Source organism: Homalodisca vitripennis, chromosome 3 (assembly GCF_021130785.1).
Source record: "Homalodisca vitripennis isolate AUS2020 chromosome 3, UT_GWSS_2.1, whole genome shotgun sequence".
Taxonomy (NCBI): Eukaryota; Metazoa; Arthropoda; class Insecta; order Hemiptera; family Cicadellidae; genus Homalodisca; species Homalodisca vitripennis.
The window spans coordinates 143216469-143232244 of NC_060209.1; positions in this window are offsets into that span (position 1 = coordinate 143216469).

The window sequence follows — 15776 nt, forward strand, 5'->3', positions numbered from 1 at the left end:
TCCAGAGTTGTCGGGTGGAAGTGCGCTGCTACGTGAAGTTTACAGAAGTTTCAATCTCACGCAGCTTAACGAACAGATAATGTAGCGTCTTGCCAAGAGTAGCGATGTTTGTAGTGTTCCAGAGTTGTCGGGTGGAAGTGCGCTGCTACGTGAAGTTTACAGAAGTTTCAATCTCACGCAGCTTAACGAACAGATAATGTAGCGTCTTGCCAAGAGTAGCGATATTTGTAGTGTTCCAGAGTTGTCGGGTGGAAGTGCGCTGCTACGTGAAGTTTACAGAAGTTTCAATCTCACGCAGCTTAACGAACAGATAATGTAGCGTCTTGCCAAGAGTAGCGATATTTGTAGTGTTCCAGAGTTGTCGGGTGGAAGTGCGCTGCTACGTGAAGTTTACAGAAGTTTCAATCTCACGCAGCTTAACGAACAGATAATGTAGCGTCTTGCCAAGAGTAGCGATGTTTGTAGTGTTCCAATCCGATTAGAATTACCTCGGTTGTTTTAATCTTCATGCAATTATGTATACTAAGTTTACCTCAGTTCAAATTAATTGGTTTATATAATAAACACGTTTATACTATAGGCGCAATATTATAGAATTGAATGTATTAATTAAATATTTTAATTTAATTTCTATACGAAATGGTTTTCAATTTAACAATTTGACGTGTAAACAAATTGTATACGTTCTAATACATATATAAGGGTATATGAATTAAATTACATTCAAATTTTTTTTTTAAGTTTTTAAAAAAAACCCAGGGCTGGTGTATACCTACCAGTATACCTGTATTGACTATGTAAGGAAAACTCTGATCGGTCACTTTAATAAATGTCGAGGAGCGGCACATCACTAACAGCAAATCTCTAAATATGGATAGATGCCTTATTCGCCATCACTAATGTGAATAGATAATCTGTTGGCCGACACTAGCGAGACTGTATGGATTACTAATCAACACTATTGTGAATTGATTACCTTTTGAATTACACTTTCGTGAATGGATTATCAATTGCTCGACAATGAAAGACCTATTTATTGGCCGCAACTAGTGCAAACAGGCACCTATTGGTCGACACTATTTTGAGTGAATATCCATTTGTAAATTGATTTTTTTTTTTTTAATAAAGGAGAAGCCGATCCCCTTTTAGGCCTTATTCTGCCCGTCCTCATGAGCCACTGGCCTGTGCGAGGATCTTATCAAACAGAATAAGGGGGAGAGTCGATACAGTACAAGGTCAATGGTACTGATAAAAAGTGCAAGGGTCACAGACAGGATTCGCACCTGCGCTATCTCTAACTCAGACTCAAAGTCCGACGTCTTAGACCGCTCGGCCATCGGCACTCCCAAATTACCTATTGGCTGATACCTTTGAGAATGAATAACTCATTCGCCGATAATGGGGTGAATAGAAGACAAATTAAGAAATCTCGACTAGAGTCAAGAAAGTGAATCACACTCAACTCTATAGGTCGATAATATGTTAAAAATGTATGTTTTCTATTTCGCCAGATTAAATAGTAAATATCAAGTTAATAACCAGTGTATTATACATTACAACTTGTGAGATTGCGAATTATTTGGAATGCAATATATAGATGCGTGCTTCTATGATTGATGTATCATAATTAATAGTGTTAATATAAATAATAGTTGACAGATTAATTTAATCTCTTACTAATCACTTATTAGTAGTTGGTTAATTTTATGATTGGTGTAGTGTTGACACAGTATAACAATATTTTAACAGTTTTTAGACATAGTGCAGCTGTGTGTATTCTGTCCTCTCTGTTTGTCAGTGTTACTTTATGTTCTCATTTTAGATATTTAATTCACGGACATAAGATTAAAAGTCTTTCTGATGAGGTGTATTTTTTTAATCAAATAGATAAATAGGTAGTTCGTTGTGCTATATTATTACTTTATTATTATGTAATGTTTGAAGCCCATTAACGTTGTGGATCATTGTTATTGATTCGAAATTCAGCTGGGCTATGCATTACTATGTGGACAAAACACATAACAAAAGTTTTATACTGTGTGGAGTTATGAACGTAGTTGGTTTTACTTTCCGTTTGCTGTGTCGTATCTTTTATATTAAACCTCACTTGTTAGAAAAGTTCTGAAATATCTATTGGAAACTGTTGACACAATATAACTGAACTGTACTCCGACAACACGATCGGTATGTACATTTTTCGAAACATGAAACTGAACTTTCTCCAACGTGGGCCCTAACCAGGATATTAGCCTAACTTTGTACCTTCCACCGTTAATATTGTTAAATTAAACTAATTGTCTTCAATTAAATGCTGAATATTCAAATCATTCTTCCAAGTTAAGTGTGAAAGTTACTATAATTAAGAGAAATACGTGTTATATTTATAACCACTTACGTAATATACTCGACACTGACTACCTTAGTACATTTAGTACTTCAAGTTACTAAGTACTTCAAATTGCCCTGAATATTAATACGTTTAAATAATATGAATTTAAAATAAAGTTAAAACTAATGTTGTTCTTCAGTCATCACACCGTTTATATAATTCACTTGTATTACAGTGTCAATAAATTCACAGAATTATATCACTACAGTTATTTTTATACACCGGTATAGAGTAAGGCAAACGTCAGCTGTAACATTATATATAATACACGACGTGATATAAACATTTCACACCATTGAGCACTGGTCCTTGAGCGATATTCGATAGCAGAGACATCACTGACAATCTTATTGACATGAACCTTAACACATACAAGTGTGTCACATCTCTCTGTAACGTTATATATAATACACGACGTGATGTAAACCGTTTCACCCCATTGAGCACTGGTCCTTGAGCGATATTCGATAGCAGAGACATCACTGACAATCTTATTGACATGAACCTTAACACATACAAGTGTGTCACATCTCTCTGTAACATTATATATAATACACGACGTGATATAAACGTTTCACACCATTGAGCACTGGTCCTTGAGCGATATTCGATAGCAGAGACATCACTGACAATCTTATTGACATGAACCTTAACACATACAAGTGTGTCACATCTCTCTGTAACATTATATAATAATACATGATGTGATGTAAACGTTTCACACCATTGAGCACTGGTCCTCGAGCGATATTCGATAGCAGAGACACCACTGACAATCTTATTGACATGAACCTTAACACATACAAGTGTGTCACATCCACCATTGAGCACTGATCCTTGAGCGATATTCGATAGCAGAGACACCACTGACAATCTTATTGACATGAACCTTAACACATACAAGCGTGTAATATCTCTCTGTTTTGGGTAGCATAATAATTTCAAAACTTTTTGTTTCATTATTCGGGGATAAATCTTAGATACAATATAGAAACTACACCGGATGTTAGGGTAACATCTGTGTTATTGTGAATTTCTCAAAACTCTGCAAACAAGATGCCATCTTCATTGCAACTATGAAGAATTATAGCTTTTGTAAATTATTAGAATTAGTGAGTTATAAACAGTGAAAATATGCAATAGTGTTTAAAACATTCTAGTATAAAGTAATTGTATTTAACGGATTTCTATGCAACTTTTTATATCTATTACAGTACACAGTAATAACTCTAATAAATAATGCTATACATATAAATATATATATATATATATATATATATATATATATGTGTGTGTGTGTGTGTGTGTGTGTGTGTGTTTTCCTGAAAAATTAATTTAAAAGTAAGAACTATATATTTCTAGGGCAACGAATTGCAAATTCTTACATTTACCTCGTATAAAACCATCAATATTTGAATTATAAACAAATAATTCTGCCTTTGTTAACAAATGAGCTATCCGTTTTTGTAGGTAACATGTAACTACAAGAATTTTCGCAAAAATAGTGTGTTTATAAAATTGAATGTGTGAATGCAGGTATATGACCTCCCATACTGCTGTGTGTAGAAAATGTATGAGAGGAAGAGAGAGAATTTGATTCTCCAGGATAAGATTGTGTTTCCTCTATGCTTCTGCCAGGGAAATGAGAAAATTCACATTTTTTTACTATATAAAACTAACTATATCATTTGCTTATGTAAGATTCTATTAAAAGCACAAGCACCAATTTATTTTTCCCATTGAAACAGTTGAAACATGCAAGAAAAATACGATACAATAATTGGCACTGAAACAAATATTATATATTATTACTTACTATATACACTCCAACCATACATGGATTAAATCAACTTTCTAGTTCTGATTGAGTGTGAGAAGCTTTTGTGGTTTTATTTGTTGCTGATATTTATTTACGTAAATAAAATGTTTCTTGACAAGTGTGTACAGTGACAGTTACCGTTTATATTACGCATTATGGTTTAGTATAGACTTGCAGTTTAATACTATTACTTTATTTTATTTAATAAAATTTTATTGATAACTAGTATGAATTGAATCAAAATAACTAACAAATAGCACCGCTTCACGACTACGGCAATCAAACAAGGCTTATCAATGACTTCAGTATGTGAATGGTTGATGTTGTCCTGTCTGATTGATATAGGGAACCTTTTCCAATCACTCACACAGTTCGCTAAAAATTTAAAAACGCGTACTTTTTAATCAGAGGGTAAAGTTTAACTTTTACAATAAACACAACTCTCATTCATGAACAGAACGTTGCTGGAAAGTTCGCACCATTGAATTCTTACAAGTATATTACAGATGATTTAATGCCTCCATTTTCCAATAATATGGAAATAAGGTTAGAATTAAAGCTATGACATTTATTCCAATATGTAACAATGTATTTCCTAGTATTAAAAAATCATGTTTATAAAACAATTACTTAAAACTAACTAACTTAATCAGGCAAGATTATTTATCGAGATGATTAGTGATCAGTGAATAAAATATCTACTTACAAAAGCGATGCAATTTTGGGAGGAAATCCATAAAAATAAAGACTACAAGCAATTACAGGCAATTTTTGGATTTACTCTTTTTGTATAACAAGAGTATCATAGGAAACCATTAAAATTGTTACATTTCAAACATTTCTGAAATATGTGAATGTTACTGGAATTCATTTTCATTCTTGAATTGAATAAATAACTGATGTTAATCTCGTAATTCATAACAATGAACATATGCAGACGTAGTCTAGCCATCATTTAATCAATTAATAGCTAAAATGTATAGATACGTTTATTACAATTTCTTTCCGATATCCAAGTATAGATGAGTGTTACTACCATTTATGTAATATTTCGCCAATAGCACAGTGTACAGTGTAGCCGCAAAATAATCGGGTCAAGCAACGTCGAACGTGACTGTAGCTTGGACGAGTGACCGCTGGGCGATCCTGTCCATGCAAGTAGCCCACCTGCCCGGCCGTAGGAGGTGGTTCCGAGCTACATTTAGTCCCAGATTGTCAGAGAGGACTTCTTAGCTGACTTTGCCTAATAAAGTAAGACATTCTTTACTCTTAACTGTATCACGAGGCTATCACAATGAATGAAAATATAGTTATTTTTTGCAGAAAACATTTCCTTCTAACAAAAGGATTTTGTTTTGTAATATCGGGCTTTTAAAATTGACATTGCAATGGGTACGGAAGTAGTTTCTTTTAAACAGGACTTAACTGAACATAATGTTTAAAATTACATTACAAATCCTTTGTTAAAATGTTTTTAAGGATTACTGATTAGTGTAATGAACAAGTCAATTAGGTAAAGTTACCGTTTTATTCTATCGCTGAACGATAATAAACGTCGGGAAAAATTTTTTCCTTTTGCATAAAACATATGTATTTTAGTGAGGGAAAACGCGTATAATATTAAGTCCATAATACTGTCATCTAAGAATAAAACTTAATTAATAACAATGTTTTAAGATTAAAATAAACTAAAGTGCTTTTGTAGTTTGCGGCAAATGACTTGTTTACACTGGTAGAGTAAACAAACAGAATTGTCAAGGAGAAGAAGTTCGTATATTTACTCAGAAGTCGTAAATAGTTGGATGAATAACTTGATGACTGAGTACAATTTCGACCGAAGCAAGGTTGATTCGATCGATTCAGACTGAGACCAACGTCTTGGCCTCTTGCCACACCCGTCCGTGGAATATCTTGCATTGCAACTCGCTTGGCAACTTGTAACAATTGCCTTTTTAATCAAGTAAATTGATTAGTTAAGGAATAGACAGCGAATTGGCATTGAAATAAAACTGCACTGAAACTGTCTTCTTGCCGAGCATCTTTTGTATCCCTACTTTAGTACAGCAATAATTTATTTAAAAGTAAGAAATAATGTATGATGATGACTAGAACGCAAATCTCAACTCTATTTATAAGAGTGTAAGAAGGTGCTGTTATGAGGCACCCTTACTTTGAGATTAAGGGTCCTGAAATATCGGTGATGGTTATTGACTTTAGTTGGGAGAAATAGAATATTCACATGCCATCAAATTATGTCGTCGCATTATGCTCAAAAATCAGTGAGCTAACATTTATGAAATGCCTTAAATATAATGGTATGAACCGTAAAGTTGAACCGGGTTATCCTCACTTGGATGGTGAGGTATCACTAGATATTCTATGAACAAACAAATACTGAAGAAAACATACTGCTAACAAATTAATTACAAGGAACTCCTGTGGCTGTAGGAACTCCTACGGTAAGTAATGATAATTCTGCGAAATACCAATCACTATGTTTGATCCTCACCCTTGAATAGCTATTTTTACAACACTGACCGAGACACTGACAACCAGTAACGTCTTGCTATTACAGTAATTGCCTGCATAATAGTGTATACTATCTATCCTAGAAGTATAATAAATTCGTTAATATACTACTACTATACAACGACTCGTCATGCCTAGTCAATTGGATGAACAATTTGATGGGGAATACCACCGAGATCATATTGACTTTGGTCACACGTCTCGGTTGTTTTCGGAGATCACGCGCTATGCTCCCCTAGGCACGGCATGTGGATTATTTTACGTGTATGAAAATTAGATGTAATAATTAAAATTTGGTGATGCACATTATCAGGTAGGTCTTACTCTGGTCTCACATTTGGGAGGACTGTAGTTTACGTTACATTTCTGTTCTAGCTAATCAATATCTTTTCTTCATCAATTTACCTTTATAATTCTGCCAATTAAAATTTTCTCCAATAACTCCGGGGAATAGTTGCGGACATCGAAAGGAATTCTTGCCTTTACTCTCCCTATTTACTCTCGTGTGTTGCACTAGGTCTTGACCTCAAGAGACTCTTTGGGCACCTCAAGTTTGATTTGCTAGTAGCTTCTAGGCGTCAATGAGGTCAAATATAATATTAATCCCCATATCTAGTTACCCTAACTTGCCCCACCACACCGGGCCATAACGCTTAAGAACAGCATAAATTCCTTATCTAAGCTTCATTTACACAAATCTCGTACAAGAATCAAAAACCTTGCTGTTACCTCGTGCAAAATCATGTTGTAGTAACGGCGAGGCGTTATTTTTAATGGTAGCCATTATAATTAAAACCTGCCCATGGATAAATGGCATATTATATTGGAAGATTTTGTTTGTGCAATTTAGTGGTTACTGTAACAATGTTGAAATATGAGGTTATCTAAAATATGGTAGAAGTATTATGGTCAACACGTAAATCTTATTTTATCTGTCTTCGGGTAAGTTTTCTGAATGGACTACGCCTTTCCAAAACCAAGTGTACCAAAAACTTACCAGCATTTTATTTTATTAATATGAAACTATTGTCAATGAATAAGATTCTCATTTACAATTCGTATATATCATAATTTACAAAATAATATTAAATGTTTAATCCTTTTGAGAATTTATTATTGAAATCAAAAGAATGATCAACTTATAATAGTAATATATTTTTGTATTTTTGTAAGTGTAGACACCCACACTTTATTATTGTGCAAGACACCCTAGGTTGAGTTCCACAATCAATGACCTTTTATAACATTTTTCAGAAATTGTATAAATTCATATAATACTAATTAAACAAATTTCCAATGAGTCGTATTATCTATAGCTTTAAACATAAAAAGTAGTAGATCTATTCTCAAAATGTAAAAAATGTTTGTATAAATAATAAAGTATTATCCTTAAAAAATGAGTTTAGCGTGTTTTTATCGTACTCAATAATAATTGCAAAGAAATATGAAATATGTGATCAATTATCCGGGCGAAATTTGTAACATTATTGTATTAAAAACTAAATACATACAATTTGACCTCTGTAATCTTTGATCTCTGCATCTGTTTACTTATTTGCACACGGGTATTTTAAACAAATATAAATTATACGTGCAGGATAAATGAAATAAATAATTAATGTTATTCAACTAGGTTTGGAGGATTTGATTGCTTTTTGGAAGATTTTCCGGAAATCTTCCTGATAACTATTAGTACTATTTTAAATGAAAATGGAATGGTTTTATTATATTTTACATTAGAACTATAGTATATGACAAGAATATACTTTCCGTGAGTTAAGATTAACCCTGGGGTTAATACAAGGCATACGGCACACAAGCTTGATCGAGAACGATGTTTGTATTAGGTTATCTGTAATGTGATTATGATGTTGTCACAGGTAGGAGAGTTTACTGTGTCAAAGAGCGAGATTTCCTATCCAGATTAGCATTTGGAGATTACAAGGCTAGACCTTGTGTTTGCGATTATATATCAATCAATGTGGCAGGCGAAACGTACTGTAGGACATGCATTACTAAAACCTATCTTTATCTGCATTGACCTATCTTTAAAACACTATTCTTGAGCCTAATTACAGCACCATTAGGTATGGATTATCTCTATCACAATGTATATCTCTCTAGACCCTTCCACCACGACGTTTCCACTATACTTCATCCTAATTGCAGCAGCACTACTTATGGATTATCTCTATCACAATGTATATCTCTCTATCACAATGTATATCTCTCTAGACCCTTCCACCACGACGTTTCCACTATACTTCATCCTAATTGCAGCAGCACTACTTATGGATTATCTCTATCACAATGTATATCTCTCTAGATCCTTCCACCACGACGTTTCCACTATAGCCTACTTCATCCTAATTGCAGCAGCACTACTTATGGGTTATCTCTATCACAACGTATATATCTCTAGATCCTTCCATCACGACGTTTCCACTATACTTCATCCTAATTGCAGCAGCACTACTTATGGATTATCTCTATCAAAATGTATATCTCTCTTGATCCTTCCATCACAACGTTTCCACTATACTTCATCCTAATTTCAGCTGCATACTTATGGATTATCTCTATCACAATGTATACCTCTCTAAATCCTTCCACCACGACGTTTCCACTATACTTCATCCTAATTGCAGTACCACTACATATGGATTATCTCTATCAAAATGGATAATCCTTTTTAACTATCCTTGATCCAAATTGTAGCTACACTACTTATGTATATTCTTAATCCATATCTCTACAAGATAAAAAGAGATATTTTCAGCACAAAGTGTAAGATATTTTTAGAACGATAAACCAATTTTCAAAAGGAGTATGCACCAAAACCTGATTCTTTTAGGGAAAATACTTAGAACATTTTGAATTTTTCAGAGGTGAGGAACCATTTATTCTGATGGCAATAATCTCTTATTATACCAATTGTAACCTTAATAAATATTTAAACTTCTTGTATAAATTTAAACTAGGATAGCAAAGAATAAATTATTAAAATTTTATTAAAACCATTTTATCCGCCTACCAAAACATAAAACGTTGTTTTGTGACGACCCGGCTGTGATATTTCAGATCAAGGAATTTATTAAATTATCAGTCAGCTGAAATTTTAATCCTTTTTCATGCGGATGTCTTATTCATGTTTCATAAAAAATTAAAATAAAACAAAAAATGCAAAATTACTACAACGATTTTAATTTTTACTGTCAAGTGTGAACGCATATGCTACTGAAGTCCTTAGGATTATGACTAAACAACTAAAGAATCACAACTCAACACTCAACAGACCAACACATCTTATTTTGTGTAATTATAACACACAGCATAAGAAGAACTGCAATAACACAACACTTAAGAACGACACACGTTTGCAGTGTCGAATAAACCTAATTAGCTTTATGTAGAATTATCACCACACAACAAGAAACGCAGAAGCACAACTCTCAGATTGACTTTTCGACGATACATGATCACGGTGTTACGTGAATCTCACCTTCTATAAAGCGTAATTATGACCAACCAACATATAAGAAATGCATCAAACAACACAAAGGATACTTTTTTCAATGCCATGTGACAAAAATTTGAAAAAAATAACCACACAACAAAAGTACCACGATGACAAAAGACTTAGCCTCTCATAAAACAAATTACAGCGCTATACGTTACTTCGTTTTGCTTGTCGGAGTTTGATACAATGTGTAAGTAATATTCTCAATATTTAAGCGATTCTCTCAAATTCGATATATTCTAACTCTAAAGTTAAACATTCGCTATTTAATTAGTTTCTTATTAGTTTTGATGCATCTTGACAACATTACTTATTAGCATAAAATTTTGGACAAAAACATTTTTATATTTGTCAATAGTAGTTTAAGGTAACATGAAACAGTAAAAAATGTTTTACAGTTAGCTTGCTATAAGATGGCATTGTAGGTTAAGCTAAAATATCCGAGTTTTGTATGAAACTAATCAATTCCTCAAAGTAAATTCATGACATGTGTTGATAAGTTACTAGGAATTGGAGTATCGATACCGTCAAAATATTATTTTGTCTATTCTGTATTTTTCTCCTTGCTATCACCGTTACCCATAATGTTCTAGAAATGGATGTTGCGTGACAACAGTGTTGTTATGATGTTTAATAAAAACTAATCGAAGTTTGATAACAACAGTAACAGAACACAAAAGTACAACAGTATGTGCCAACGACATTTTCTTAAGACAGCAGTCAACGTATAACAGTTTATGGACAGATACTTAATAGGCAGAACTAAACATTACGTTGGTTTATAGTTTCTCCGCTTGACTTTTCCACTGCACTTCAGCATCTTCTTTACAGCATACGTAAGTGTCTTTATTTTTATTATTTTATGTATATGTATACCTTTGTCACACAATTTAACTTTTATGCAACTATTAGAAGAATGTCCCAATAATGGTTAAAATGTTTACAATACATTCTTATAAAAATACAGGATGATATTTTAGCAATAGTGCTAGGCTTAAATTACAAAAATCGGCATAACACTATCCTTTGAAACTCGTCATTAGCATGAGGTGTTCCAAACATATAGTAGGCGGCAACACAACGGTAGGTAGCTACACAATAGTCCCTGAAACTCAACAGAGACATCTCTGCTTAGGTGTTGGAAATGTAATTCAAGGAGAACTGTTGTATTATTTCAATTTACACCAAAGATATAATAAAGATCAACTCTCACTTAAATCATTTACAAAACAAGGTATTCTAGAAGTATTTCATATTTATTGTAATATTAAAGATAATTTGTCATTGATTAACGTAATTATATATTATTCCCCAAACCTTTTTAAATTCTGTTGACTACAATATCGACGTTTTTCTTATTTATTTTAAGAAAGAACTTTGATTTATCTTTTTTTATTATACCCCAAAATTAAACTAAACATGTATTCTCCAATAGCACGATTGTGAAATATTTCACTCGTCTCTTGATATACATTCCTAATGGTCCAGTTGCGATGGAGTGTACTTAGGGGTTAATGTACCTTACGACGTACTGCAGAGAATCTCTATGCATATATTTTGTACTGCATCAGTTTTAACGGTCTCGATTATTTGCAACGGTGTTGTCTAAAATGTAAGTAAGTTTGGATTAAATTGAAATTGTTTAAACATTATAACTTGGATGAAAGGGCTGTGCGATTAACAATCATACTACACAGTATTAGTGTGGAACGGGATAATCTCGTTATAATAGTTCATTTACTCGTATACTATCAGGGTGACGACGCCTCGCCGCCAGTGGCTCCACTCACACGCGCAAGAGCACACCTCTCAACATTGAAACAAGCTATAATCCAAAACATGGAAGTATGTATGAGTACTCTCTATGTTACATTTAAGTTTTTCGGCTATCCAAAAACACAGTTTTTACATATTTGTATTTATGTGACGTTATTGAAAGCACACCACAGGCTTTAATAAAGTGGCACAAAATGCATTTTTACACTGCCCGTCTAAGGGTTGTAAGCCATTGAAATGCACTATTACTGTTGACAATGGTACTCAAACCTTGATATTAAACACCTTGAAACCACCGCTAATGATGAAATTTAACATATAAGCTATATTTATTTTATATATTTCTTTTGGAAAACTGTATGATTTTAATTCCTATAATGTTAAGCAAACAATAAACAGGCACATTTTATTATCTATATTAATGTTTGGATAGACCATCAAATAAAGACATATATTACGGTAATTCGAAATACACCGTACTATGTAAAAAGAGTATAAGTATGTAAATATCTTTCTTAGGTTCTTCCTTGTTCAAAATACTACAAACGTAGACTCAATCAAAAAATACAAGGATTACCGTTTATGATTTTTATCCTTTTGAACGTTTTATATTGTAGAAAAATTTGAAATTCAGAAGGAACTTGTTTTACTGACATGGAAGTAACTTTAACTTTGATAACCTACCTTTTGTTTTAAAAAAAGTGATTAAATTTAAATATTCTTAATCGTAAACGATTTTATTACTTTGTTATTTATTTGTATTCTGATGTGGAATAAATATGAATATTGTATTTAAATCGGGTCGCTCCTTGGTACAAGTAAAATCTTACAAGAAAGTCCAGAGAGAGCAAAAGTACAACAATCACGTATCTACTCAGCACTGGCACAGTCAGCTGTGGCCTTACCCCGACACGACTGTAGCAAGCTGATCCACAGTGGAGGTCATCTGATTATGATAGTTAATTCAGTAAGATAGACAATAAAGTTATTAAATATTTTATATCCATTATAATTATCCAGTTATAGTTGTTACAATCGTTCTATCATTATATTCATCGAGGAATGAATTATTTATCAGCTGATAAGTTGAAAAATCAATTTAATGGAATTAGATAACTTGAACTAGTTAACGGATCGCTTTTTTGTATATTCTTTATTAATACCATATGATATGGGTATTACACATTGCTATCGTTCACAAATGTTGAGTTTATTGTCGTATTGTTTATCAATTTTGTCTACCGACAATGTTGATCAATGTCCGCATCACGAATGTAATATAATATTAAATATATTACACATTCTTAGAGGTTAATTAATGCTTTATTTTTCAATATGAGTTTAAAACATAGATTTGGCAATATTACGGGCAAGTAGACAACGATATTAACAATTAACTTACTATATCCCTAAACATTTTTAAGTTTGAAGGAAAAACCAAGGGAATCTTGCCTTACTTCTGAATCATTACCAATAGCACCATTTGAACCATAAAGGAGAAGATACAAATGAGATGTATGATATTTAAACTCTGTTTCATTAGTATAATAGTTTTTCAACTGTTCATTAGTTTTTCAACTACATAGGATTATGTAGTTGAAAAACTAACCCCGAAATATCCTGACCAGTATTCGTCATTCAAGGTAGGCCTACCCTTAACTATACTAAATGATGTCTACTCGCATAGTTTTTGGCCTAATGAAGTCTTTGTGTCAAGATTTAGACTTAGACCTAATTATTTAAACAAGCATCATTCATCTTTAAACACTAAAGCTTTAAATTCAGTGACTACTTTATCTGACAAGCCTAATAGTTATTTTTTGGAGCAAAACGAAGATCCCCCCAGAAAGACTAGAGACGGGTTTTCACTTAGTGCCTAAAGCTAATGCAGGATCAAATTACAATACAAATAACCAACTTGACGCAACTAAAAGTAGGCCTACGCCTAACTTAAGTGATGTTTCTTTATATCATTTGAACACTCAGTCTGTTAAAAATAAATTGCTTGAATTAGAGATCTTTCTGCAGAATATTCAATGTGACATGCTTTGCCTAAACGAACATTGGTGCTCACAGGAAGAGTTAAATTTTTATGTTCCTTCAGGATACAAGTTTTACCAGATATTTCATGAAACATGGAGGAGTATCCATTTATGTGGCAACTAACTTTACTTTTGATTTTATTTGTATTAATGTCAAGGAGTTATGTGAGGAGCAACAATTTGAAGCTGCGGCGGTGGCATTCCCAGACCTTAATCTGATTGTGGTTGCAGTGTACCGTGCCCCAAACTCTGACATAAATATTTTTACTGACAAACTTAAAAAATGTATTTTATTTATTAATAAGTCTTATAAGTACAAAAACAGCAAAGTTGTAATTGCTGGAGACATTAATATTAACCCTAGTAACAGTGATCTTAAGATTAGAGGTTTCTTAGATAGGCTAAGGTCTTGTGACTTTTTTTGTTTAAATTTTGAGCCTAACAGACATAACTCTTGTTTGGATAATATAATTACTAATTTTCACTATGAAGATGTAGACTGTAAGGTAACACAGCCTCATCTATCAGATCATTTGGGATTACTATTAAGTATTAAGCCTAATACTAGGCATCATGGTGGTACTGGTACTGACAGTGCAAAGGGACTGAATAGTAAGAATAAATCTTTTAGGCTACTGAATGATTCCACTGTAAATAGTTTTAAGATCATGCTCAATAATATTAATTGGTTAGATTTGCTATTGCCTTAAGGTAAAGCGAGGAGAGATTGCGCGGTAGGAGAGATTGCGCCCTCTTTGTTCCAGCTGGTTGGAGTTGGGTGCGCGCGCAGCGTCCCTCAGTGCCTCGATCCGCTTCATTAGTTGAGTGTTCTGTCAAAAGTTCAAGACGCTAAGTCTGTTTATTAGTGATATATATTAAACCTACAACTTTCATTTCAAAGGTAAGTGGCTGAATTTTGTCTGCAGGATGCATGAAATTTAATCAGTACGATGCTACGATACATTATTCGGTATTTACCATTTTTTCTAGAGAGGTAATGACATAGGCAAACTGTACAGATAGTGGTTGGTCAAATCTCGCTTCGGCCATCTTAGTTTAAGCCTGCGCAATCTCTCCTACCGATTTAGGACAGTACGCGCATTTCATGTTGAGGAGAGATTGCGCATTTATTCCATTTAATGTAATGGTAGGAGACATTGCGCATGGATTTCATAATTAATATTAACTATTTGTGAATCTACATATTCGTTAGAAATTCATTAAATGTATATTATGAATCTTTATTTATTTTATTAATATGAATTGCATATTACCATTAATAAAACAACTTAAAAAAAAAATTAAAACATATTATTTACCAAGATGACTATTATTTATTTATTTTTTACAGGCTAACATGCCTAACGTGTACAAGAGGAAAACAAACAAAGGATCCTGGACAGAAGATGATCTATCATCAGCTGTATCAGCAATAAAGAATGGATCATTATCAATAAGAGCAGCAAGCAAGAGGTTTAAAATACCAGAGTCTACATTAAGACATCGAATGAAGAAGAATGATTTTGCAAAACGGAATTTGGGTCCAGATGGCCAACTAGGATTGGAAGCCGAGAAAAAATTGGCTTTGCACATAATAAAACTTCAATCTGTAGGGTTTGCACCTACACAAAAGAATGTTAGAATGTTAGCTTACAATTTAGCAGAAACATTGGGTATTAAACACACCTTCAACAAAGACCA